This window comes from Balaenoptera ricei, chromosome 1 (assembly GCF_028023285.1).
Source record: "Balaenoptera ricei isolate mBalRic1 chromosome 1, mBalRic1.hap2, whole genome shotgun sequence".
NCBI lineage: Eukaryota > Metazoa > Chordata > Mammalia > Artiodactyla > Balaenopteridae > Balaenoptera > Balaenoptera ricei.
In genome coordinates this window covers 62,229,727-62,255,774 of record NC_082639.1, presented here as the reverse complement: position 1 = coordinate 62,255,774, position 26,048 = coordinate 62,229,727, and the positions used below count along the sequence as shown (strand labels likewise).

Sequence of the window (26,048 nt, the reverse complement as noted above, 5' to 3'; positions counted from 1 at the left end):
TCCTTTTTTCTGTTTCCTAAATGTTCTTCTGCTTCTTTGCATCTACTTCTTTTCTGGGTGTTTCTTTATTTTGTTAGGTTCATTTGCTTTCTCAAAGGCTTGAGGATCATTTCTGTTTAATTATATTAAGAAAAAGACTCTAGGTAACTGACTGGTAGAGCAGTGTGTAGGACTAGTTGGCTTCACTGTTGAAGGATTAAGTGTATGTAATCCAGTTGTTTCTCTGGGAACCGCCAAATATCAGTATCTCCTGGTCATGTCTTTGGGCTATGACCCAAAGTTTTCTGCAAAGAAAAAGTGTCCTATCTGCTCCCTGGGTTGGGGGGGGGGGGCAGGTTGAGAGCCTGCCTGTCAGCTTTCTGGTAGATGCACGGTGAAAGGAGCTGTGCATTTCATTGTTTAAAAAGCAAACTTCCAGATTTTATCTCTGTGTTCACTATGAAGTCTTATCCACTGTTGGACTTGGTGTCACTGAATTTAGAGTCTCTGGTATAATTTCCCTGACAGCATAAGGTAGAAAAGTGTCTAAGTTATGTCAAATTTAAACCAAGTATTCAGCTCCATCTCTCACTCACACTTTGTAAATGAGCTGGTGCCTCTGATTTTCTAGCCCTTCTAAGGTTCTGTGGCTCAGATTGGCTTGCTTCTTTTTGGTCATAACCTCAGAAGGAACTTAGGTTTGCAACATTCTCTTCTAAGTTCATGACCAGTCATCCATGAGCTTTCCATCATCTAAAAAGTTACTTCTCATCTATTGTCATATCTATTCTTATTCTCATTGTCCTCATGGGTTATTCTTTATTGACGTTTTAGTGTGATTGTGGGAGTAATTGTAGATATAAATGCCTTCAATCTAGAATCTTAACCCCTCATTTGAAAATTTCAAGATGCTTTTAGTTTGATCATCTGATTTGACATCTGGAATGCTTTACAGTTGGAGTAGGTATTATCTCTGTTTTATAATTTGTGGAAACAGCTTCTTGAGTTGGGTTTGGTAGTTGTTATGTGGCAATTTTAGGTCCATAGTCTGGTTTTATCTTTAGTGTTCAGTATAGGAAATCAACAGAAAACATGGGCACATTATTAGAACCTCAGAAATAAATATAGGAAATGGAGAAATAAACTTTAGCATAGTGACACAAATAAATGGTCTTTTACATATCAAGAGAACAGTCCACATTACTGAATTTTTACATATAACTCTTGCTTACTCAAAGAGGACAGAACACTCTCCATATTTAAACTAAGTGATGGTTGTTGCTGAATCTCACATGTTTTTCAGGCAGCACTTGGGTGACAGGGTTTAGTATGACCTGCATCTCTCTCACCATTATGAAGAAACCTTTGATTATGAAACAAAGGCTCCTATTTTCTTAAATGGTAGAGCTCATATAAAAGGCTCTAAGAAGATCTCATCCTGTGTTAAACACACCTTTGAAAATGTAGGGTTAGCAATTTCAGAGATGCTCACCACCAATAAGATTAGCATAGGCGGCTTGCCTGCACTGTGCTATTGGTAACTCATCCCTCATACCTGTCCCATCTTACCTAAAAACAACAGCAGCAGCAACCGAGGAGACCCTTCTTGCAAAGAAATTTATTCTGGTAGATAATGAAATTAGATATTGAATTTTACCTTTTAAAGATGCTACTGTCTTCTTTCTTCTGTTTTTTGTTTTGTTTTTCTCTTTGTTCTGTTCCTTGAGATTCCTCTTTTGAGTTCTGTCTGGTCACTATTTTCCCTAGTATTTTGTCCATTATGATTTTTAGAAAGGAAAATATTCTTGTGAAATTTTCAGTAGTGACAATACAGTAAAAGCATAAAATTTAATATGTGCCCTGCATTATATATGTTACATTAAATAGAGGTAGCTTTAAAAATGAAGGTTGTCTAGATTCAGGTCTTTTGGAGTCTTTAAAATGGTCAGCTAGAAAAATCACTTTTGAGGTATACTCTTAGACCATTTTGAAAGTTCCTAGATTTCCTTCAGGCAGTGAATGCATCTCAACATCTTTTATGTTTTACAATCTTTGAAATCCAGGAACAAACAAGGATTTTCTAGTTTTATACTTTATACTGCATAGCATTCTATAACCATTATATAAATTTCCCAGATTTAATTTGCCTTTAAAAAATATCTCCAGTGGGTGAAATAAATAGACAATGAGGCAGAAAACTTTCTAAATTAAAAGTTGTCTCTGTTTTTAAATGGTTTATGTGAGCAAGGTCTGCAATTAAATCCATTGAAGAATATACTGAAAATATATATTTTTTTCCTGCTGACATTTCATTCAAAACATATTTGTTGCTTTTAAAGGCAGCAAGATAAAGTGTTTGGAAAGAAAGATTTCTACTCAAAAAGTCCTACTGCAAAGACAAAAACAAGTTGTAAAAGTAAATTTGCACAGTAAAATGTCTGTTTGTTTTACTTACAAACTCCGAAAGCATTTTGTTTTAAATGTGACTTTTTAAAAAAACTATACCAGGCGGTCCCACCCCTTGCACCCAGAATGGAGCCCGCATTTCCACAGAGCTGGAACTCCTGGCTTGGCGTCTCTTCCCTCCGCCGTCACTGAACTGCCCCGGAGCCCAAGGGGAGGACGGCCTCACTGAGGCTGCCGGCTCTGGAGGGGCCCCAGCAGCCGAAGCCACGACAGTCCTGGGGATCGCGGGCCGGATCACTCATCCTGGGGTAAGCCAGCTGCCATGTCATGAGGACACTCAAGTAGCCCTAAGGAGAGATCCATGTGGCAAGGAACTGAGGCCTCCTACCTACAGCCACATACTTCTAAATATTTTCAAAACATTTGTATGAATTTACATCCTCAGCAGCAGTGAATGAGATTCAAGGATTAAACACATTCTTGTCAAACTTGATAATACCTGTCATTTTCGTTTGAACTTTCTGGTTGTGTTGGTGATGATGGGGTGCCGTGAGAGATATGACTTCATTAAACAGAATAGAGTGGGCCCCAACAAGTGTCCCCCTGCCCAGTGTCATTGGAGCCAACAGAACGAGACTGAGTTTGGTTCAGAAGCAAAGGAAAACTTTATATTTTGATCAGAGAATGGAGAGGGCATGGAAAAATGCTCAACATCAGGAATTAATAAAGACATGCAAATCCAATCTACAAAAACTTTCACCTGACAACAGTGAGAATGATCATCAGCAAAAAATCTACAAACAGTAAATGCTGAAGGGGTTTTATAGAACTGTGTACCCTCTAGTTGCTGGTGGGATGTAAACTGGAAACAGCCACTAGTGAGAACAGAATGGAGGTGTGTTTAACGGTAAAAATTGAGCTAGCTACCATATGATCTGGTAGGCCCACTGCTGGGCTTATCACCTGAGAAGACCAGAATCAAAAAGACCCAGGCTGGCAATCCTGCACTGCAGCAATATTTACCATAGTCAAGACTTGGAAGCAACCAAAATGTCCATCAACAGATGAATGCACAAAGAAGTGGTTCATGTACACAGTGGAATATTAGTCAAGGAAAAGAATGAAACAGTGCCGTTTGCACCACCATAGAAGGACATAGAGATAATCACACAACTTGAAGTAAGAAAGAAACCGAAAGACAGATATCCTATGATATCACATATAGGTGTTACCTAAAAATTGATACCCATGAACTTACTTACAAGAGAAGGACACTCATGGATTAAGAAAACAAAATTATGTTTAACCAAATGGAAAGGTGTGAGGAATGGATAAATAAGGACATGGGTGTTGACAGACATAGGCTAATATATATGAAATATATAATCACCAAAGACCTATGGAGTACCAAGAGAGGTCTACCCACTTCCTAGAGAAATGGAAATTAAAAAAAATAAACAAATGCGACCTAACGAAACTTAAAAGCTTTTGCACAGCAAAGGAAGCCATAAACAAGACGAAAAGACAACCCTCAGAATGGGAGAAAATATTTGCAAATGAAGCAACTGACAAAGGATTAATCTCCAAAATATACAAGCAGCTCATGCAGCTCAATATCAAAAAAACAAACAACTCAATCCAAAAATGGGCAGAAGACCTAAATAGACATTTCTCCAAAGAAGATATACAGATGGCCAACAAACACATGAAAGAATGCTCAACAAAATTGATCATAGAGAAATGCAAATCAAAACTACAATGAGATATCATTTCACACCGGTCAGAATGGCCATCATCAAAAAATCTAGAAACAATAAATGCTGGAGAGGGTGTGGAGAAAAGGGAACACTCTTGCACTGTTGGTGGGAATGTAAATTGATACAGCCACTATGGAGAACAGTATGGACGTTCCTTAAAAAACTAAATAGAACTACCATACGACCCAGCAATCCCACTACTGGGCATATACCCTGAGAAAACCATAATTCAAAAAGAGTCATGTACCAAAGTGTTCATTGCAGCTCTATTTACAATAGCCAGGACATGGAAGCAACCTAAGTGTCCATCAACAGATGAATGGATAAAGAAGATGTGGCACATATATACAATGGAATATTACTCAGCCAGAAAAAGAAACGAAATTGAGTTATTTGTAGTGAGGTGGATGGACCTAGAGTCTGTCATACAGAGTGAAGTTAAGTCAGAAAGAGAAAAACAAATACCATATGCTAACACATATATATGGAATCTAAAAAAAAAAAAAAAAAAAAAAAGTCATGAAGAACCTAGAAGCAAGATGGGAATACAGACACAGACCTACTAGAGAATGGACTTGAGGATACGGGAAGGGAGAAGGGTAAGCTGGGACGAAGTGAGAGAGTGGCATGGACATATATACACTACCAAACATAAAATAGATAACTAGTGGGAAGCAGCCGCATAGCACAGGGAGATCAGCTCGGTGCTTTGTGACCACCTAGAGGGGTGGGATAGGGAGGGTGGGAGGGAGGGAGATGCAGAGGGAAGAGATATGGGGACATATGTATATTTATAACTGATTCACTTTGTTATAAAGCAGAAACTAACACCATTGTAAAGCAATTATACGCCAATAAAGATGTTACAAAAACAAACAAAAAAACTATACCAAATTCCAGATCCTTAAAAGAGAAATAGTTGTCTATAGCTGAGATCACTCAAAAAATTTCTTCCAGCTCTTATAGCCACCACCCAGTCTCCCTCAACCAGATTCACTTATCAGGTGTTAAAAATAAATGGAATGGAATCTCTCTGGCTGGATCCGATGTATTCCAAGTATACATATTCACAGGAGCTCTTTCAGTAAATCATAAAATAAAACAATAGCACTGAAATTTCAGAGTACTGTCAAAGGCACCCACCTCATTACTCTTCTGTCTCTTGGTTCATGTACATATTACATAAGCTGATGGGATCTGCATTGCATTGATGACCTACATTTGGGTGGAGTCTTACAACTGTGTTTCAAGGTTATGATGTAGTGATGTGAGTTCTTGAAGCGAAGAAAAAACAAAAACAAAAAACCCCATGAAAACATAAACTTCCCTTTTGGGAGTTTTAGATTAATTCATTCTAGTTTGTATGCTTATGCATGAGTCATATATCTAAGCTGTATCATTTTCAAAATGAAGAAATGTGATTATAGAGCCCAATACTGGAACACTAATGGGGACTCAATTTGTTAAGAACATATTTACTGAGGACCTATTGCGTGCCAGGCATTGTGCTGGATGATGACCACACAAGAGAGCCAAAGGCTCTGCCCTTGGGAGACACTGGAAATTCGTAGTTTTCTCTTTCCTAATATCAAGTGATTAAATTTATTGATACTCTCTTCCCAAAATGATAGGTGAATTTGCATGGTAAAATAAATCTAATAATTAAAAGTTTTGAACTGGAGGGAGTCTTGGAGGTGATCTATTCTAACTAAAGCCTTTGTTTTATAGAAAACTAAGCCAGAGAACTGAAGGGACTTGCCTTCAGTCACATGGCTAATAGGGACCTGCAATTAGGACTCAGTCCAGTACAATGAAAAATATAACAGGTTCAGAGGTCAGGCCTATTTTCTTCTGCACAGGATGAGTTTTAAGGAAGATTATGGACACTTATCTAACATTAGGTTGTGCCTGTGTTGATTCCATTGTGAAGATCTAGGAGCTCCTGCAAATGGTGTCAGACTTCACTTTAAAAATGTGGCTGATTTCCAAATTTTGCATGAGAAATGGGACAAAAGAGCAGTTGATAGAAGTGACAGAGATTCAGGTTGATTCCATAATACTGCTTCTATTCCACAGTATCACATCCTTCTCATTCTAATTATCTGTACCTCTTTTAAGTTGCAGTATTTTTAAGGTCTTAAGATAGCCTCCGGATATTACACACACTTTCAGAGGACTGTGAATAATGCAAAAATAAATATAAGAAGATAAAAGAAATGAGAAGAAAAGGCCAGAAAGAACATAGACACTATCAAGTACCCCATACCTCCAGAAAAATGTTTACATTGCTTTTCTGCTTCTGAAATGATGTTGACTGTATTCTGCCTTGCCATAGGAATACGTTTGGAATCCTTCTTAGGAAAAGTCTGAATTCCTCTTTTACATTTGTAATGCTTGTTCAGTCAGTGATTTGGCATGTATATAGTAGAGATAACTCTTTCTGGAAGTGAGAACAGTGACTGAAGAAGATAGTTGATATGTCTTCTCCCAAGGTTAAGTTTTTCCACTACACTCCTATTAGCATGAAGTCTTTTCTGTGAGCGCCAAACTGAATATTTAAGTATATTAGTGAAGGAAACATTGGCATAAAGAGGAAAACATTCATTCTCAGTCTTGTGTTATTCTTGAGCTACTTAAAGCTTCCATTAATTTCAGTGGGAATTTGAATAAAAAAAGGTGAGACATCATGATGAAGATATACATCTTTTAATAGATCACTTGTATTATTCTGTCATATTTATGGAAAAAGCAAGAGATGCAAATCTCTGATGTTGATTAAATGAATTTATATGTAGGCATTTGCAAAAATAATTAATACATCATTGGATATAAAACACTCTAATTTTAAAATGAAAATAATTGTTAATTATATAAAGTTCAGAAATATCTTGCCTTTAAATAATTTTTAAATATTGTTAGCAGATTGGACATATGACTATTACTTTCATTAAATTTTAATGGTTATTTCATTAGTGCTCTATGCAAAACTAATAAGTGATGTGTTTAATTAAAATTTTATACATGATCAATTTGTGGAATAATTTTATCTTGAGCAAGTCTATTAAAATAGTTTAATTTAATGTTCTATAAAAAGCTCAAAGGAAGAAAACCTAAGTTTAACAATACAGCTTAAAAAATGTACAGAAATTCATTTAATATCCTCAAAGTATAGAAGTATGGTTATTATCTTATTCATTTTATTTACTCAGATAAGAAGAGATGTTATTAATCAGGGCCTAATTTGGCTGAACTATTATTAAAATAGGAAAACCTCAGACCTTTATGTCAAAACAGATAGCTGTTTTATAGAGAAAAATCGGTATGTCAGAATCAGTAGTTGTGAATATCCTGAGGTAATGTGGTTAATGTTCATGGGCCGTATTCTTTATACTGGATCACTGAGGCAGTGGTGTGAGTACCTGCAGTGAGAAGATAAAGACCTCTAGGTGAGTAGAGATGATGGCTTTGCTAAGTATTCTACTTCCTTGACTGAATTCTGTGAAAGACTAAATTCCTGTGGTAAAATTTCTTTTGCGCGATGAATGAATCAATTGGAAATACAACATGAAAGTGAGAATGGGCTCCCAGGCTGCTCAAAAAAAGTTAAGCAAGAAATAAAGAAGGAAAGAAGGAAGAGAGAGAGGGAGGGACGAAAGAAAAGGAAAGGAAGAAAGGAGAGAAAAGAAAATCATCCTGTTAACAGTGCAGGCACAGAGTCCATGCAGTCTCTTCGTGGCATCCTTTTAGTTTCTAATGCCCTATTCTTATGTTCTGTGCATATTCTTCCAAATAAAATTTTAAATTGTTTTTTCATTCATATTTTGGCACAAATTTGGCATTTGTTTTTATCATCTCCTGTGATATTAATTTTGCTAAGTAATGGGGGAAATGTAATGATCACTCACTTTATTTTCACAAGTAATTTTCAAACATTGCTTAAAAATGTTTTAAAATAAATCTTTGTCCTTTCTGTTTTGCATGGTAGATTAAAAATCCCAGTGTTTTCTGAATTAAAATCTGTATTAGTTTCCAAACTTGGTGTCTTAAAACAACACAAATTTATTCTCTTGCAGCCTGGAAGCCAAAAGTCCAAAATCAATATAAGTAGGGCTGTGCTTCCTCCCAAGGCTCAAAGAGAGATTCTGTCCCTTGCCTCTTCCAGCTCTTGGGTGTTCCAGGAATTCCCTGGTTTATGGAAGCATCGCTCTAATCTCTACCTCCACTGTCATCTTGCCTCCTCCTCTTCTGTATGTCAAATACCTCCTGTGTGTCTCTCATCCTAACACTCATCATTGGATTTAGGGCCCACCTGGATAACCCAGAATGATCTCTACACCTCAAAGTCTCTAACCTAACTATATCTGCAAAGAACTTTTTTTTTTCCCAAATAAGGTAACATTACCAGATTCCAGGAATTAGGATACACACACATCTTTTGGGGGCCAGATTTTGTTTTGGTCATTTAAAAATCTTTCCTTCTATATGCAGTCCAATGAGAAGTATTCACTATAACTGTAGCAAGCAGTAGAACAAAAGTGCTAAAAAGATCAGTTTCAGAGTCATATGGGCCTGGGTTTGAATTACAGAATCCATCACTCAATTGCTATGTGGCATTAGGTAGATAATTTCAATAATAGAAAAAGATATAAAATATAGTATTCCAGGCACCATGACAATAATCCAAAGGCTTCAAATATGGTACAAATACCATTAGGGTCCATCGTAATGTTCTAAGGACTATGTAGGCACTTAGCAATTTCTTGGTCTTAAATTTTCATATGTATTCTTTCCTAGAAGTCATCTACCTGAGAATAGGCCTGTGGTTGGCCTGGTTCCAGTTCCTATTTCATGTAATTATGGTAAAAATTAAATAAGATAATATAAAGCTCTTGGATCTATGTCTAGACACTAAAATTGGTCAGTAAAATATCATTTTTCAAAAGACTGTCTTTCCTCCATTGTATTGACTTTGCTCCTTTGTCAAAGATCAATTAACTGTATTTATGTGTCTATTTCTGTGCAATATTTCATTGATCTATTATTTTTCTATTCTTTCACCAGTACCACGTTGTCTTGATTACTGTAGCTTTACAGTAAGTCCTGAAGTCAGGTAATGTCAGCCCTCAATTTTGGGCTTCTTCAATATTGTGTTGACTATTCTGGGTCTTTTGCCTCTCTATATAAACTTTGGAATTAATTTTTTTCTGATATACACTAAATAATTTGCTGAGATTTTGATTGAGATTACATTGAATCTATAGATCAAGTTTGGAAGAACCGACATCTTGACCATGTTAAGTTTCCCTATCCATGAAAATGAAACATCATCTTTCCATTGGTTTGATTCTTATTTGATTTCTTTCATAAGAGTTTTATAGTTTTCCTCATAGAACTTATACATACTTTATTAGACTTACATCTAGGTATTTCGTTTTTTGAGGCATTAATATAATTGGTATTATGTTTTTTTTTTTAATTAATTAATTTATTTTTGGCTGTGTTGGGTCTTCGCTTCTGTGTGAGGGCTTTCTCTAGTTGTGGCAAGTGGGGGCCACTCTTCATCGCGGTGCACGGGCCTCTCACTATCGCGGCCTCTCTTGTTGCGGAGCACAGGCTCCAGACGCGCAGGCTCAGTAATTGTGGCTCACGGGCCCAGTTGCTCCGCGGCATGTGGGATCTTCCCAGACCAGGGCTCGAACCCGTGTGCCCTGCATTGGCAGGCAGATTCTCAACCACTGCGCCACCAGGGAAGCCCCTGGTATTATGTTTTTAATTTCAAATTCCACTTGTTCATTGCTGTTATATAGGAAAATAAATGACTTTTTTTTGTTGTTGTTTTAAAATTTATTTATTTATTTTTGGCTATGTTGGGTCTTCGTTTGTGTGTGAGGGCTTTCTCTAGTTGTGGCAAGCGGGGGCCACTCTTCATCGCGGTGCATGGGCCTCTCACTATCGTGGCCTCTCTTGTTGCGGAGCACAGTCTCCAGACGCGCAGGCTAAGTAGTTGTGGCTCATGGACCTAGTGGCTCCACGGCATGTGGGATCTTCCCAGACCAGGGCTCGAACCCGTGTCCCCTGCATTAGCAGGCAGATTCTCAACCACTGTGCAACCAGGGAAGCCCCGACTTTTTATATTAACCTTGTATCCTGCAAACTTGCTATAATCATTTATTAGTTCCAGGAGTTACTTTATCAGTTCTTTAGATTTTCTACTTAGATGATCATGTCATCTGCGGACAAAGGCAACTTTATTTATTCTTTCCCAATCTGTGTATCTTATATTTCATTTTCTTGTCTTATTGCATTAGTTAGGACTTCCAGTACAATGTTGAAAAAGCAGTGGTGAGAGGGAACAACAGCCTTGTCTTGTTCCTGATTTTGTAGTGGGAAATGTTTGAGTTTCTCATATTTAACGTGATGTTGTCCGGAGGGTTTTTTTGTAGTTATGCTTTAGTTGAGGACATTCTCCTCTATTCCTATTTTACTAAGATTTTTTATCATGAATGTGTGTGGGATTTTGTCCAGTGTCTTTTCTACATCTATTGATATGATCATATGACTTTTCTTTGTTAGCCTATTGATGTGGTGGATTATATTAATTGATCATTGACTGTTAACTAGCCTGTCATACCGGGGATAAATCCCATTTGGTCATGGTTTAATAGTTCTTTTTATACATTGTTGGATTCAATTTGCTAACATTTTTTTGAGGATTTTTGCATCTATGTTCATGAGAGATACTGTTAGGTGACTCTCTTTTCTTTCAGTGTCTTCGTCTGGTTTTGGTATCAGTGTAATTGTGGTACTAGGATAACTCATAGGATGAATTAGGAAGTATTGTCTCTACTCCTATCTTATGAAAGAGATTGTAGAAAATTGCTATAACTTATTCGTTAAAGGTTTCATAGAATTTATCAGTGATTCCATCTGGGCCAGATGCTTTCGGTTTTGGAAGATTTTAATTATTGATTCATCTTCTTTAATAGATACAAGTCTATTCAAGTACAGATACATACAGGACTTGTCTGTTTCTTCCTTTGGACATTTCTGTAGATTGTGTCTTTTGAGCAATTGGTCCATTTTATCTACGTTATCAAATTTGTGAGCATAGAATTGTTCAATTCTATGCAATACAATTCCTTTATTATCCTATTATGTTGATGGGACCTTTAGGGATAGACCTCTTTTATTTCTCATATTAGTAATTTGGTTTCTCTCTCTCTTTTTTTATTAGTTAACTTAGATAAAGGCTTATGAAATTTATTGGTCTTTTCAAAGAACCAGCTTTTGGTTTTATTGATTTTCCCTATCAATTTCCTATTTTTGACTTTCATCTATTTTTGCTCTAATTTGTATTATTTCATTTCTTCTGCTTGCTTTGGGTTTAATTTGCTCTTCTTTTTCTAGTTTCCTAAGGTGCAAATGTAATTACTGATTTTAGATCTTTCATTTTTTCTAATACATGCACTCAATTATATAAATTTCCCTCTAAGCATACTGCTTTTACTGCATCCCACAGATTTTGATAAGTTGTGTTTTCATTTTCATTTAGTTCAAAATATTTTTAGAATTGAGATTTCTTCTTTGACTCATATGTTATTTAAAAGTGTTTTTTTAATCTCCACATATTTTGGGATTTTCCAGTTATCTTTCTGTTATTAATGTCTAGTTTAATGCCATTGTGTTCTGTATGATTTCTATTCTTTTAAATGTGTTAAGGTGTATTTTATGGTCCAGAATGTGGTGTATCTTGGTAAATGTTCCACGTGAGCTTGCGAAGAATGTGCATTCCGCTTTTGTTGGAGAAGTAGTCTATAGATGTAAATTATATCCAGTTGATATATGGTACTGCTGATTTCAACTATGTCCTTAATGATTTTCTGCCTTCTAGATCTTTCCATTTCTGAGAGAAGGTGTTGAAGTCTCCAGCTACAATAGTGGATCCATCTGTTTCTCCTTGAAGTTCTATCAGTTTTTGCCTTGTGTAGTTTGTCACTCTGTTATTAGGCCCATACACATTAAGAATTGTCTTCTTGGACAGTTGACCCCTTTATCATTATGTGATGCCCCTCTTTAGCCCTGATAATTTTCTTCACTTTAAAGTTGGCTTTCCCCACCCCCACAGGCTTCTTTCAGGATTTTTCCTTAATCTTTGATTTTCTATAGTTTTAAAATGATATGCCAAGTTGTCATTTTGGGCATTATCCTGCCTGGTATTCTCTGAACTTCCTAGATCTGTGGTTTAGTGTCTTGCATTAATTTGGAGAAATTCTCAGTCATTATTGTTTCAGATAGTTTCTTTCTCTCTTTTTCTCCTTTTGGTATTCTCATTATAAATATGTTAAACCTTTGTAGTTGTCCCACAGCAACTTATTCTGTTCTGATTTTATCAGTTTTTATTCTTTTTGTTTTTCAGTTTTGGGGGTTTCTATTGATATATCTTGAAGCCCAGACATTCTTTCCTTCACCATTCCAGTCTACTAATCTACTAATGAGCCCATCAAGGCATTCTTTATTTCTGTCACAGTTGTGGGTTTTTTTGTTGTTGTTTTTGGGTTGTTTTTCTGACATTTCTTTTTGGTTCTTTCTTAGCATTTCCATCTCTTCACTAATGTTGCACGTCTGTTATTGCATGTTATCTACTTTATCCATTAAAGCCCTGAGCGTATTAATCATTATTGTTTTAAATTCCCTGTCTGATAATTTCAGCATCCCTGCCAATATATGAGTCTGAAACTTGCTTTGTCTCTTCAAATTGTGTATGTGTGGGTTTTTTGTTTTTTGAGTTTTTTTTTGCCATTTATCATTTCTTATCATTTTTTCTTGGTAGCCAGACATGATGTAAAGGAAATGCTCTAAATTGACTTTTAGTAATGTAGTGGTGAGGTATGTGTGTATGTGTGTGGGTTTGTGTGTGTGGCAGGGAAGTGTTCTTTAGTCCAACATTTAATCTCAGTCTTTTAGAGAGCCTATGACTCTGGACTTTGAACTTCACCAGTGCTTCTCAGTGTCCCCCTTCCCCACCTCCACCTCTCCAGTTATGTAGGACAGAATATCTAGAGTAGCATGGAGTTGAATATTTACCCTCTCCAACATAGAAGGCTAGAGTGGGCTGGAATTGGGTATTTCCCTTCTCTTTTGAGGAAGCTTAGGGCTGGTAGAATTTGGTGTTTTGCTTTGTTTTGTTGAAACAGTTTTGTTTCTTTTCTCCAATATTGTGAGAATCTGGCCAGGCTCCTGGAGATAAAGCTCACAAAAGCATGGGGGCCTTTCTATGACTGGGTACTCATGAAATTTTTAACCTCAGTCTTTTCTGCACTAAGCCTATAGCAAATCATCAATTATAGTTCAGGTTTTCAAACCATGGCAGTAGTTTCCACTTGTGAGTATCAGCTCTGGTAAACTGTAACTCCCAATATTTGCTCATCTGTCTCTCTAATCTTGGGGGTAGTAGCAGTTTGCTCTGTATCCTTAACCTTTATTCCAATCCAGGAAGAATTGTTGATTTTTCAGTCTTTTCAGCTTGTTACTCATTGTTTTGATGGAGTGGTGACTTCCAAGCTCCTTACGTGTAGGACTGGAGACATGAAGTTCTACTATAATGTTTTTTATATTTTTTGAGCAGGGAAATATTGACACCAAAAGAGAATACACTTGAATTTTATTTTGATTAAAAGTAAGGATTGCAAACATACATTTGGGAAAAAATCTTTAAAATATGATAGCTTTTGTGTGAACAATTGATTTCTTGAAAAGAAGTTTTAAAGTTAAGTTTCCAGAAATAAAAGCTTTCCCAGCAAAAGCCAAATTTTCACTTTGCCACATGCCTATTTATTTTTGTCCAGATGATAAACAAACTTACTCAGAGAAATCTAATAGTAAAGCAGTTTATCAGAAACAATGTAAGGACTATAGCACAAAATCAGGCAAGAATAATTGTGAGAATAATTAAAATCTTAACTTTGTGTGTGTTCTCATGTTATTATAATTTGAGGGAAAATTACATAATTTATATTTTAAAACCTTACCCTTTCCTATACTGTTCAATATGTGTTTATCTCTTCACTCACTTCTGCAAATGAATCTTATCATAACTCTTAAGATGAAACTTAGAGGGAAACATTACTATTTAGTCTTACAATTTAAAAATGTGTTTATTGTATTTCCATTTTCCAACCAAAAGGCAACAATAAACTAAAGTGTACAGTGTATCTTAAAGTGAAGAATCAACTTGGGAGGAATATTACTACTGAAATCATCTGTATTCAGTCCTACCTCATAAATTAACTTTGATTTCTCCTATGTCAAAATAAATAGAAATTTCATAGCATCCCATGTATAATATAAATAGGGACTGGTTGAATATATGCTATCTATGGGGCAGGGAATAAAATTGTAGCTGTTTTTTAAGATTTTGAAATCTTCTCTAGAGAGACAAATACTAATGAGTGACCTTTTACACACATCAGAAAAGCAACACAAATAAAATATAAATTGTAAAAGGAGAGAAAAATATAGCTGAAGTTAGGTATGCCCAAGTTCTTCCTAAAGTAATAGAAAATGACTTTAATGTGATAGAAAGAGTGTATAAGTAGAGGATTTTTTTTTCTTAGTTTCTTCTGCTTTTCACTCATCTCTTTCTTTTATGTCTCTATCTTACTTTATAGATATAGAATTCCAACATGGTGTCTAGGTGTCTATTTATATACCTGCCATTTATAATCTGAAAAGCTTTGTAATATACTCATAATAAATGCATTCATAACCACATCTTCTCTAATCACTACAGTGCCTGCACTGCTATTTGGCACTCATTAGCTGAAACTGCCATTCACCTATAATTTATGACTAGCATACAATTATGTGTTATCACTATTCCAAGTGATTACTACACTGAATGTTTTCTAGATAGTGGTATGCAACACTCCATGACAAATTGTATTGCAGTGGATAGTTCATTTCTGTCATTTACTCTATTATTTTCCTTAAAACAATCTCAAGAGATTTATATTGAAATGGGAGCACCTTCTTTTTTTTTTTTTTTTTTTTTTGCCTTAAAATTTTTATTTTCATTTTTAAAAATAAATGAAATCTACTCTAGATTTCATATTGTTTTAGAAGTATAGCACTTTCCCACTTTGAATTACTTAAGACCTAACACAGTTTTTAACACAATTAAAACATCTGTCCATCAGCTAGAAAGAATAACATAATGAGAAAAATCATAGGATATCATAATAGAAAAGAATTTCCCCCAAATATAAATTAATATATACCCCTCTAAAATTGTTAAATAATACAAAACAGTTTCAAGAAAAAAGTAAAAAAACAAAAACAAAAAACCACGTGCAATTCCTCTTTGCAGAGATAACCACTCTGAACAGTGGACGGACACACACACACACTCCTGTGAACATGGAATCGGGCTCCATACGCTGCTGTGGAAACTCTTTTATCACTCAACAGGTTTTTTCGTGGTTAGATAGTGTTCCATTGCAATGTGGATATCCTACATTTAACTGTCCCTACTGATTGACATTTAAGTTGTTCACAACCTTTCACTATAACAACGTCATATAATTAGTCTAGTACAGATCTTTGCAAAATGCCAGTTATATAGTAGTTGTGTTAGTTGGAAATATCTTTATTTTGCCTTTTTATTATTGAAATGTATTTGAATTAATTATTTTTACTGTTGAAATTTTCAAACCACACAACATGCATAGTATAAAAAACCTCTCAGTACCTATCACCCTGCTTCAACAATTATTAATATTTTACCACTCTGTTTCATCTATTTCTCACAGATACACTTTTTTTCCTATACTATTTTAAAGCAAATTCAATATGTCGTATAGTTTTATCCATAAATACTTTAGTGTGTATCTCTTACAGATAAGGTATAGCATATTTTTAAAGAAAAAAAAGAATGTGTATATATGCATTAAATTTTGGGGGTCTACCATATCTTCATTGATTCACTAACTTTCATTTTAGTGTAAATATGCAAACTAACAGGAAGCCCTCAATAAAAATAAAATCTATTTCACAGAAGAACTAGAGCCTTCAATCATATAATCAAAATATTGGAGGGAGATTTATTTGTTCAGCCTTATTTATTAAGCCAATGCTATGTGCCAGGTAATAGGTTATACACTGGGTTACTGAAATAAGACTGCAATCAGCCATGGGGAGCACCTTCTTAAAGTAAGATTATTGGGTCAATGTTGTTCCTACATGAAGAGGGGAAAACTGCATTCAGAGAAGGAAGCAGACGTAGTATTAACAAATGTATTTGAAAATATTCTGATAAAAATGAAAGAGCAACTTTAAGGACAGAGTTTGAATATTTCTTTAGCATGAGCACATTTTGATTACAGACTGACAAATTTATTCAATAATTTGACAATAAAAGTAAATATTTTAATATTAGAGATCATGGAGTATGATATGGATACTGAGAAAAAATTTAAAAAGTAATTAGCAATTTGGATGTGGTCTTTCACAAATCAAAATGTTTTGAATCTTTTTAACAATATCTACCTAGTAATATTTTCACAGTAGTTAGAAGAACTAACATTAATTATTTACTCTGTGTCTAACAAAGTCCTGCTCTAAATATTTCACAGGCATAATTTTATATAATTCACATAGCAACCCTGTGAGTTAGGTATTAATACCTCAATTGTACAAAGAAAGAAATGAGACACAGAAAAGTTGCATAGCTTACCCAAGAGCACACCAAGATTGCATGGTTGTATTCATTTCCTAGGGCTGCCATAACAAAATACCACAAACTGAGTTTCTTGGAAAAAGCAGAAATTTATTATTCTGTCAGAGTTCTGGAGGCTAGAAGTCCAAAATCTAAGTGCTGACAGTGCCAATCTACCTCTGAAGGCCCTAGGAAAGAATCCTTTCTTGCCTCTTCCAGGTTCTGGTGGCCCCAGGCATTCCTTGGCTTGTGGCAGCACAGCTCCAATCTCTGCCCCTTCCTTCATAGGTCCTTCCCTGTGTGTCTTTCTGTGTTCTCTCCTCTGCTTATAAGAACACCAGTTATTGGATTTAGGTGCCCACCACTCCTCCACCAAGTCCTGGAGGATTCATCTCAAGATCCTTAACTAATTACATCTGCAAAGACTCTATTTCCAAATAAGGTCACATTCTGAGGTTCTGAATGAAATTGAATTTTGGGGGAATGCTCTTCACCCAACTACAATGATGGAGCTGGAGGCTCTATTCAAATGCAAACATACTCTAGAGTCTGTTCCCTTAAATATGTATGTTTGTGCCACAGACTGTGCTCAGAACATTTTTCATTTAATATCCATTCTAATCCTCTGGGTAGATGTTTTCTCTCTTTTACATGTTAGAGTGCCCAGGGTCATGTGTCACAGATCAGCATCATTTCAATCTGGAGCAATTTTTCTAAAACATAAAGTATGCCATTATCCTGCTTAAAAGTTTTTTTTATACATTCCTACTCTCTTTAGAATAAATATCAAATTCCTTGAGGTAATTTTTAGGGCCCACCAGCATCTGGTCTCTGCCTTCTTCTTCAACTCATGTCTTCCTCTCCCCTCCCAATACTCTCTATGTCCTACCCACCCTGGCCTCTAAGTTTTCTCTCATATTATTCCCTCTGCCTACAGCACTTCTTGCCAACATTTTTCTTCTACCTACTCTGCCCATCTCACTTTGCCACTTCTGCTGCGTTGTCTCTTCTGACAACCTAAAGTAGGCTCCATGAATCTGCTGTGGGCTCCCATAGCAATCTAAGCTGCACCTACCTTAACCCATTGTGCCTTGCTATGATTGCTTGTTTAATGGTCTGTCAGTTTGTGAGAGCAAGCACCACAACTGTATATCCTCTGCTGCGTTTTCAGTACCTAAGTAGAGTGACTGACATTCAAACGTATGTGGAAAGAATAAATGAATGCAGAGAATTAAAAATGGAAGGCATGATATCTTTATGCATGGGATAAAGTAGAGGTAGAAAACTGCCTACCAATTCACAGCACAGTATCTTCATCTTGTTTCAAAGAAGCTTATTCTGACTTTTTGGTGCCTTGCTCCTCAAGAAGGAAACGCATCTGGGCTTCCAGGAGGCAGGTGACTATCAATGTATCCGTAGTGTCATTTACTCCTGCTTTTTCTTCATGTGTCTAGAACTTCCTAATCATCCTCTAAGAATTCACATGGAATAGTCACATTTCTTACTCCATTTGCCCCCACTTCAATAGTAAGTGTTGAAATACAGTGAGAAAAGTATGGCAACAAGGAATAATTTGCACGATAGGACAGTCATGACTGAGAAGGTCATTGAGTGTGTTGCTTGGTCATGGCGCTGCCTGCATTCTGGGGTTTTACAAAACCCAAACTCAACCATATGCTTCCTTCAGAGCTCACCAAATCACATAATGAAGAGGAAGGGAAGCACTATATGATGAAGAGGCAGGGAAGTACTATTTGACAGTTTCAACTGAGGAATCTCAGTTGTTAGAACATGATGATGTACATATACTACCTGCAGTATTCTATGTGTGACGTGTGACCTCCACTCACCCAGCATGGTAGCATACTCATTTAGAATTCACACAAAACATTTTTACCAGGAAGCCACCTTCCCCTATGGTAGAGTACACCATTTTGAAACAACATGATATATGTAGTTCAGAAAGCAGTTTTCCCTGAGAAAAACATTACCACCTACAAACAGGGCCTCTGATCAATTTATTTCTTGCCCCCCTGCCAAAAAAAGTTTGTCATTGTTTAGAGTGTCTCTAGGTCTAATGTACATAATGCAACCTAATGGTTTCCAATTAGAAAATAACAGACCACATTTATAGAGGGGTAACCTACCTTGCTGGAAAAAAAATATATCTTTAGAACATTCAGTCTTTATTTAGCAGTATACTTTGTAAAAGTTTTTCTATGCAAAGTTTGGTAAATCTCTCTTCCTAATAGCATTGTTAAATTCATTAAGGATTATTCCCCCTCTAATGAAAATTGGGAATTTGTGAATTGATTGTTCCAGAAGATTTGTAGGTGTTCTATTCACTGATGTACCACCCCATGTCTAAAACCAGTCATAGTAGATACTCAGTAAATATTTTAAAAATACACATATATAAAAGAAATGTGCTTTGGCTTTAACTCATGCACTGACCACAGCAAGGAAGTTTTTTAAATTCTTCATTTTTCATATCACCTTCAAAATCTATTGTTTACCATTTAAACCCATCATTAGGTATATCATTGGGGTATTGTGTCTCACATCGATGGAGGAAGTGAGTCCCTTCAGAAGTTTTTGCTACAGTGAAGGATTGGAATGGAAATCTAAGTGACACGTTCCTGTTTACTCTTCCCAGTGCAACCTGTACATTGTCTTATAATTATACAAATATAATTTCTAAAGGGAAAGTTGTTAAAGTTTCAGAGTTGTTAGAGCAGATAGTTGAAGTGATACGATAGCAGGCTGAAGAGGGAAAGTGATATCCTTTAAGGCATATTTGTTTAAAACATGACAATCTGAGAAAATTGCTTGGCTTCCTCAATGCCATTCTCCATAGTTACAGCGACGTGTGGTCTGGCTATTTTCCAAGTGTTCTATGTGACTAATCACCATACATTACTACAAAATGGTTTCCCATTTCAGAACATGAAAACAAAGTTACGATGTAATTTAGAGAACATTGACTATAAGCATTTGCCATAAGCCTTTGCAACCACTTCTCCTCCAGTCATACGGTTTTTAAGAAAATGATATAATGTACCACCAGGTATTTGCTTCATCCACTTTATGAAGAAATGCAGTACTGATAGATTATTTGCATTTGAAGTAAAACATGTAAATGAAGGAGAAATAATGGCTAGTACTATCCCCTAGATACATTATTTTATTTTATTTATTTCATTTTATTTTATCTCTTTTGGAATTTACCAAGCCAGAGTTGTTGATAATATGGAAATGCTTTTTATTTATTATATGTAAAATTATAATAGCTGATGAATTTTCTTTGATTGTTTTATAATTTATAATTGATTTATAAATTTAAAAATTATAATAATGTGTGATTTCCAGTTATTCAACTTGTCCATATATTGTTAAAAGATTTCCAAGTAAGATAGGATCGTATTTCTTTAAAAATTCAAGCTTACAGTTTCTCCTTCCCCACAAACACCTGGGGTGACATAAAATTTATACGCACCATTGTCTAGGAGCACCATAGAAGAAAACTATTGGTGCCTTTGGATAATTGGGTTGAATTGCTCTATTTTCTTTCCCTGCCTGCTTACTCTGATAGGAACACCCAGCATGGACTTTTCCCACCATCATAATCCATTTATTTCAGAGTTGTGGCATTTATTTGAATTTTCCAAGTATAATATCAGTTCTCCATTCATTATTTTTTCATAAGTGCATCTTAGTGTAATAATCCTCTGTTCTCCGTTCTCATGTTTTTGTCAGGACCTATTACATCAGTGAGGAAATCTTTGTTTCTTTCTAGGCCTTGAACATACTCAGAGCTCATTTAGGTTTTCTAAAACTGAAACAAATAAAGCTAATTATTCCTTGACCTGTATTAACAACCCAGCTGGTGGAGCCCAGATTTAGCCTACTGAATATAAAATTATAATAAAATAGACTTGCACCCTTCTTCCAAGTTGTGAGCATGTTAAATATTATGAAGAATTTTAAAAGCTGCTTATTTTCTTGTCCTTTAGGCATGATCAACCACTTTTCTATGGTCTCAAACCGTATGTTGCTTTTTAACTCCTTTAATATCTGTTCCTATGCCACAGAGCAGAAAATCAGAGGGGAGAAGTTACCATCTGCATTGGCTGTCATCACCTGCAGGAATTTTTGACTTGCCTGCTGATGTGATTGAGGCATGGTTGATTTTCAGCATACTACAAATGATGCTTTTGTTTCTCTGAGAACTCAGTATGTGAGATCTTGTGTGCACTTTAACTCTTTAAAAGGCCATTTGATTCTTTTTTATGAGTTAGTAATAAATTAGAAGTTTATCACCTGCAAAAACACTTGGAAACCCAAGTATAAGACATATTTTAAAACCTGCTTTTGAGGAATTTCACAGACAGCAACTATCAGTAGATATATGAAAGGGAGAATATAGCTCAAATATATATGGGAGGCATAAACAGCTGTTTACTCAGTTCAGTTGAAGGAACACTAGGTCATATTCTATTTTTGTCATAGTATGTGAAATTTCAACACTTAATACATTGTTTTGATTCTTGCACATATTAAAAGAAAATTGCTGATTTGGACAAAGGACATGTGTTAATTAGCTAATAGTTAAAACCTTAAACTGAATAAAGTTTGTCAGATTAACTACCTGTCATTTGAAGAGGTAGCTGCGCTATAATGAAATAAGAGGTATCTAAATTTGATGAAGTGCTAAGAATCATGAAGTGTAGTTATTTTTAAACTTAAGAAAAAATAACCTCAGAGATATATTTTTAAATTTTAAGCCTAGAAATTATTTCAGGATTCTACAAATAGCAAATATTAGTTGAATGAATGAGGGGAATTATTGAATGTTTGATGGCATAAATATTAGCATTCTACATCAATGTTTTGCACATGGTTACTAAATTAATGAATGAATCAAGAGATGTAATTATTCCTAGATTGGCCATTTTTATCACATGGCATACTGCACAAGCCCAGAAAAACATCGATGCATTTATAACCTCTTACTCTCTAAATGTGCTAGATGAATATTTGCTTTTATTATTATTAATTATTATCATTACTAGGATCAAATGAAGCTGTTGTTTAAGGAGGGGAGAAAGAGTAACCTCTCAAACATTTTCCAGGTGATTGAGATCTGAGTTCAATATTCAGTTCCCAAATGTAACTTTCTAAATGCTAATTTATTATATTGGGTTCTATTGGGAAGGTTAACATTTTCTTAATAAAAAATGAACCATTACATTCTAACATAGGAAATGGTATGTAAAATGCCAAATTATAAGAAAGAATGGCTAGACAGACAACCTAGGTTTTCCTTAGCCCTTTTCAGTGAATAAATAAAGCACGTCACCCTGATCCTCAGAAACTTCCATTCAAAGCAGAGATCCTAGGTCCAGGATGTATAATCAGTCAGGAAAAGCTTAAGGAAAATCAGACACCCTTTAGAAGTTAAGAAAGAGACTCCAAAGCACTTTCTCAAAAGATATCTTTCAGAGAAAAATGTCTCTCCAAAAGAAAAATGTTGGGGGTTGGGGCAGTTCTACAATTAAATTAGTTTTTGACACCCACATGGAAGATTTAGAACGCATATTGACAAAAACACTACTTCACACAGATCCAGTATATCGTTCACGTCACAGATTATGAATAATTGCCTAAGTAGCCATCTGTGGAGGGTAACTTTGTCTAAACCCAGTATTGCATTTATAATACATTCAGCTGCAGGCAACAAAACCTCACTAAATCTAATTGAATCATAGAGGCATACATTATCTTGCTTAAGAAGGGCGATACAGTAGTCCCTTGGTATCTGCAGGGGATTCGTTCCCAGACTTCCCTGGGATCACAAAGCCTGCCGGCAGTCAAGTTCCTTTAAAATGGCATAGTAAAGTTGGTCCTGTGTCTGTGGGATCCAGAGATAGGGAGGGCTGACTGTACATGATTTTAGGTTTTGTTTAGTGGGTCAATACTGTCATACATTTGATTTGGTTCAGAATTTCTATAATTCCCTTGGCTCTAGCTTTATAGTCACAAGATGGCCACCCCTGCTTCCAGCATTAAATCTCAAGTCTTCCTATGGCAAAATTTAAAAGCACAAAGGCAGTGATGGCCAGAACAATGGGAAATAATTCTGTATGAGACCTTTGATAATTTTCTCAGGGAAGGAAATCATTTCCCAGAATAATTTCTCCACTGCATCTATTGGCCAGAACTTGGATTCAAGTTAAAGGATACAAGCCCACTGCTAAACCAACAACTAGCAAAAGGAATAGAATCCCCATGTTTGATTAAGACCAATTATTGATCATCATCTACGGCTAATTGATAGACAACTAATAGTGTCCACTGCATCCAGTATTTCCTCAGGGTGAACATGGGACCCTCTTTTACAAACTCTCAATCACCAAGCACACTTTGGAGAATATTTTCTTTTGTTTTCATGTGATTATATGTAAAAGAAATAAGTAAATATTCTTTTTTTTTTTACTTTCTTCATATATAAAAGTCTTTCAGCGATGTAGCTATCCACTACTGCATAACAAACCACCCCAAACATAGTGACATAACATAGTAGCCATTTTATTTTGCCCATAGTTTCTGTGGATCATGAATTCATGCAGGGCACAGTGGGGTTGGCTTGTGTCTTCTCAGAAATGGCTGAGACCTCAGCTGGGAAGAATTGAATATCTGGGGGTGACTTGAATGACTGGAGACTGGAATTATCTGGAGGCCTCTTCATTCATATGTCTGGCACCTCTTTTGGTAGGGATCAAAGGCTGGGCTCAGCTAGGACTGTTGACCAGGTCATCTATACGTGACCTTTTCCCGGTAACTGAATTCCGAGAAAAAAAAAAAAAAAACTTTCTAAGAAGAATAATCTGGAGAGTGAGCATTACAAAAGAAAAAGTTGAGTCCATGTGGCTTTCTCTGACCTAGGCTTAGGTTTCTTGTTTCATCATTTCTACCACATTCTATTGGAAAGAAGCTAATCACTAAGGCTAACCAAGATTTAAGAGAAGGGAACTTTTAACTGCACAGTTTGATCAGAGAATGGCAAGGTCTTAATGCAGAAGAGCATAGGGAGTACAAGATATTGTTTCTGCCATCTTTAGAAAATACCATCAGCCACAAGTATAAGATGAAGGTGATGAGAATTGAGATAGAACTGGTAATGGCACTACGAATTATCTTAGTTCAGGTATGATCTTTGTATAACTTGAACTTTCAACTCAAGGTATATTTTGAGGAGAGAAGGGAGTACTACCCCTCATAATGTTGATTTTCAATATTCTTCACGTAGAATAGAATCAGATGTAATGTAGAACCATAATTCCTGAACAACATAGCTGTATAAATCACCAGAGAGATTCACAATATATTGTTTTTGGATCTCAATAAATATTTACTGCATCACAAATTCTGGTTTTAAATTTCCACAAGTAATGTTTGTAACAAATCTAGTATGGTTCAAAAGAAGAAGTGATTCTAAATATGTTTAATCAATAGGATTATCTTTGGTAGCTTTTAAAAAATGAATATATATTCAATATAAAGTCATAAAATATATATAAAATATTCCCACCAACATAGGGATTGTGGGAGTATTAACTAACACAACATTTGAGAAGGCGATGTGGCAAAATGAAGGTGCACATAACCTTTGACCCAGCAATTCCACTTCTATGAATTTGTGCTTTAGCTATATTTACATTCTTAACACAAAGGTTATTCATTGCAGCATTGGATTAGCAAAACATCTATTTACTGGGAGATAAGTAACCAACCTCCACCTAAAAGACATGAAGGTTAACAGTGCTCTGCATTCTCTCTGTAAAACAGAATGAGTGCCTACGACGACTTCTCAGAGCAAGTAGGCTGCTTTCTCTTTAACACACCCCTCATCCTGATTGATGAATAATCTAGGGCTTTTCCTGTAAATAGTTCCTGGATGACTCTTCAAGCACTGAAAAGAAGGAGGATATATCTACATGCATGCATTATGGAAAGATATCTTAGGTATATTGTAAAGGTAAGCAAGCTATTTATAGTATATTATGTATAGGATGATCTTATTTATGTTAACAAAAAACCTTAAATAAATATAAGTATAAAATATTCTTGTTTATATACTTTCTGAAAAGACATGCAAGAAATAGTTAACAATTTATTGGAGGAGTGAAACTGGAGCTTTTAGAACAGGAGTGACTATTTCTGTATGAGTTTTTTTTTTTTTTTAATCATGGCAATTCATTTAAAAAAATATTTTTTATTTTTTTAAATTACTAGTATAGTTTTTGTTGGTGGTGTTTAAAATGCTACAAAAGTCATTCTTGATGCCCATCCAGGCTTGAGAACAACCGTCATTAATGTAATTCATTTTTTTAGGTGAGAGTAAGAAAAATGAAAAATGTACTTAAAGAAAAATACTTGAAAAATTTAGAAGGAGCAGAGTAAAAGTCCAAGATTTTTTAACAGTGTATTCTTTGAGGAAAATCAATGGTAGACATTTTTTATTCTTCTAAATTAGCATTTGTAAATGCAATAATGAGATATGCTTTAACATATCATTAACTAAGAGATAGGTGCATCTTAATTTCTAAAGGATTTTTAAGTATATTGAATAGAGCCAACTAGGGCAGATTTTCATTACAAAGTGATATCATTATACCAATGATTGCAGGCTAATTCCCCACTTATACAGTCTGACCACTGACCACGCTAGATCAAGAGAGTTTAATTTCCTTTGTAAATGTTCATTCCTGCTCATCTTACATGACAGCAAGCAAAATGGTGGTTTAATAAGGGAAGAAATCATTTTTAAAGGGAGAATATGTAAAAGCCAATGCTGTGGATTTTTGTCACAATAATTATACACTTCCCTTTACCATCATCCCCTGACATATCTGTGTAAAACCAAAAAGAAATCATGTTTTCTGATTTGTTTCCTATAACCTCTTAAATGATGCCCACAATTGTATTGACCTTTAGTGTTGACAAGTGCACACTGGACTTGTCTTCAGGAAATAGGTTGTAATAATAGATCCTTTTCCTTCTGTCTTCTCTGGCATTTTGGCATTCATCGCGTTTTAAGATTATATTGGATTTTTTTTCATGAAAGCCTTACTTTATACTTGCCAACAGTTGAGTTTGTCTGTCATTTTCCCCCATTCCCAAGAAATTCTTAA

At 35.4% G+C, this 26,048-nt stretch overlaps 1 protein-coding gene across 1 annotated transcript in view; it reads left to right on the top strand.

The window, feature by feature from the left end:
* Positions 1 to 26,048, top strand: part of NEGR1 (neuronal growth regulator 1) — an 836,678-nt gene that overhangs the window by 329,846 nt on the left and 480,784 nt on the right. The gene's annotated exons all lie outside the window — the stretch shown is intronic.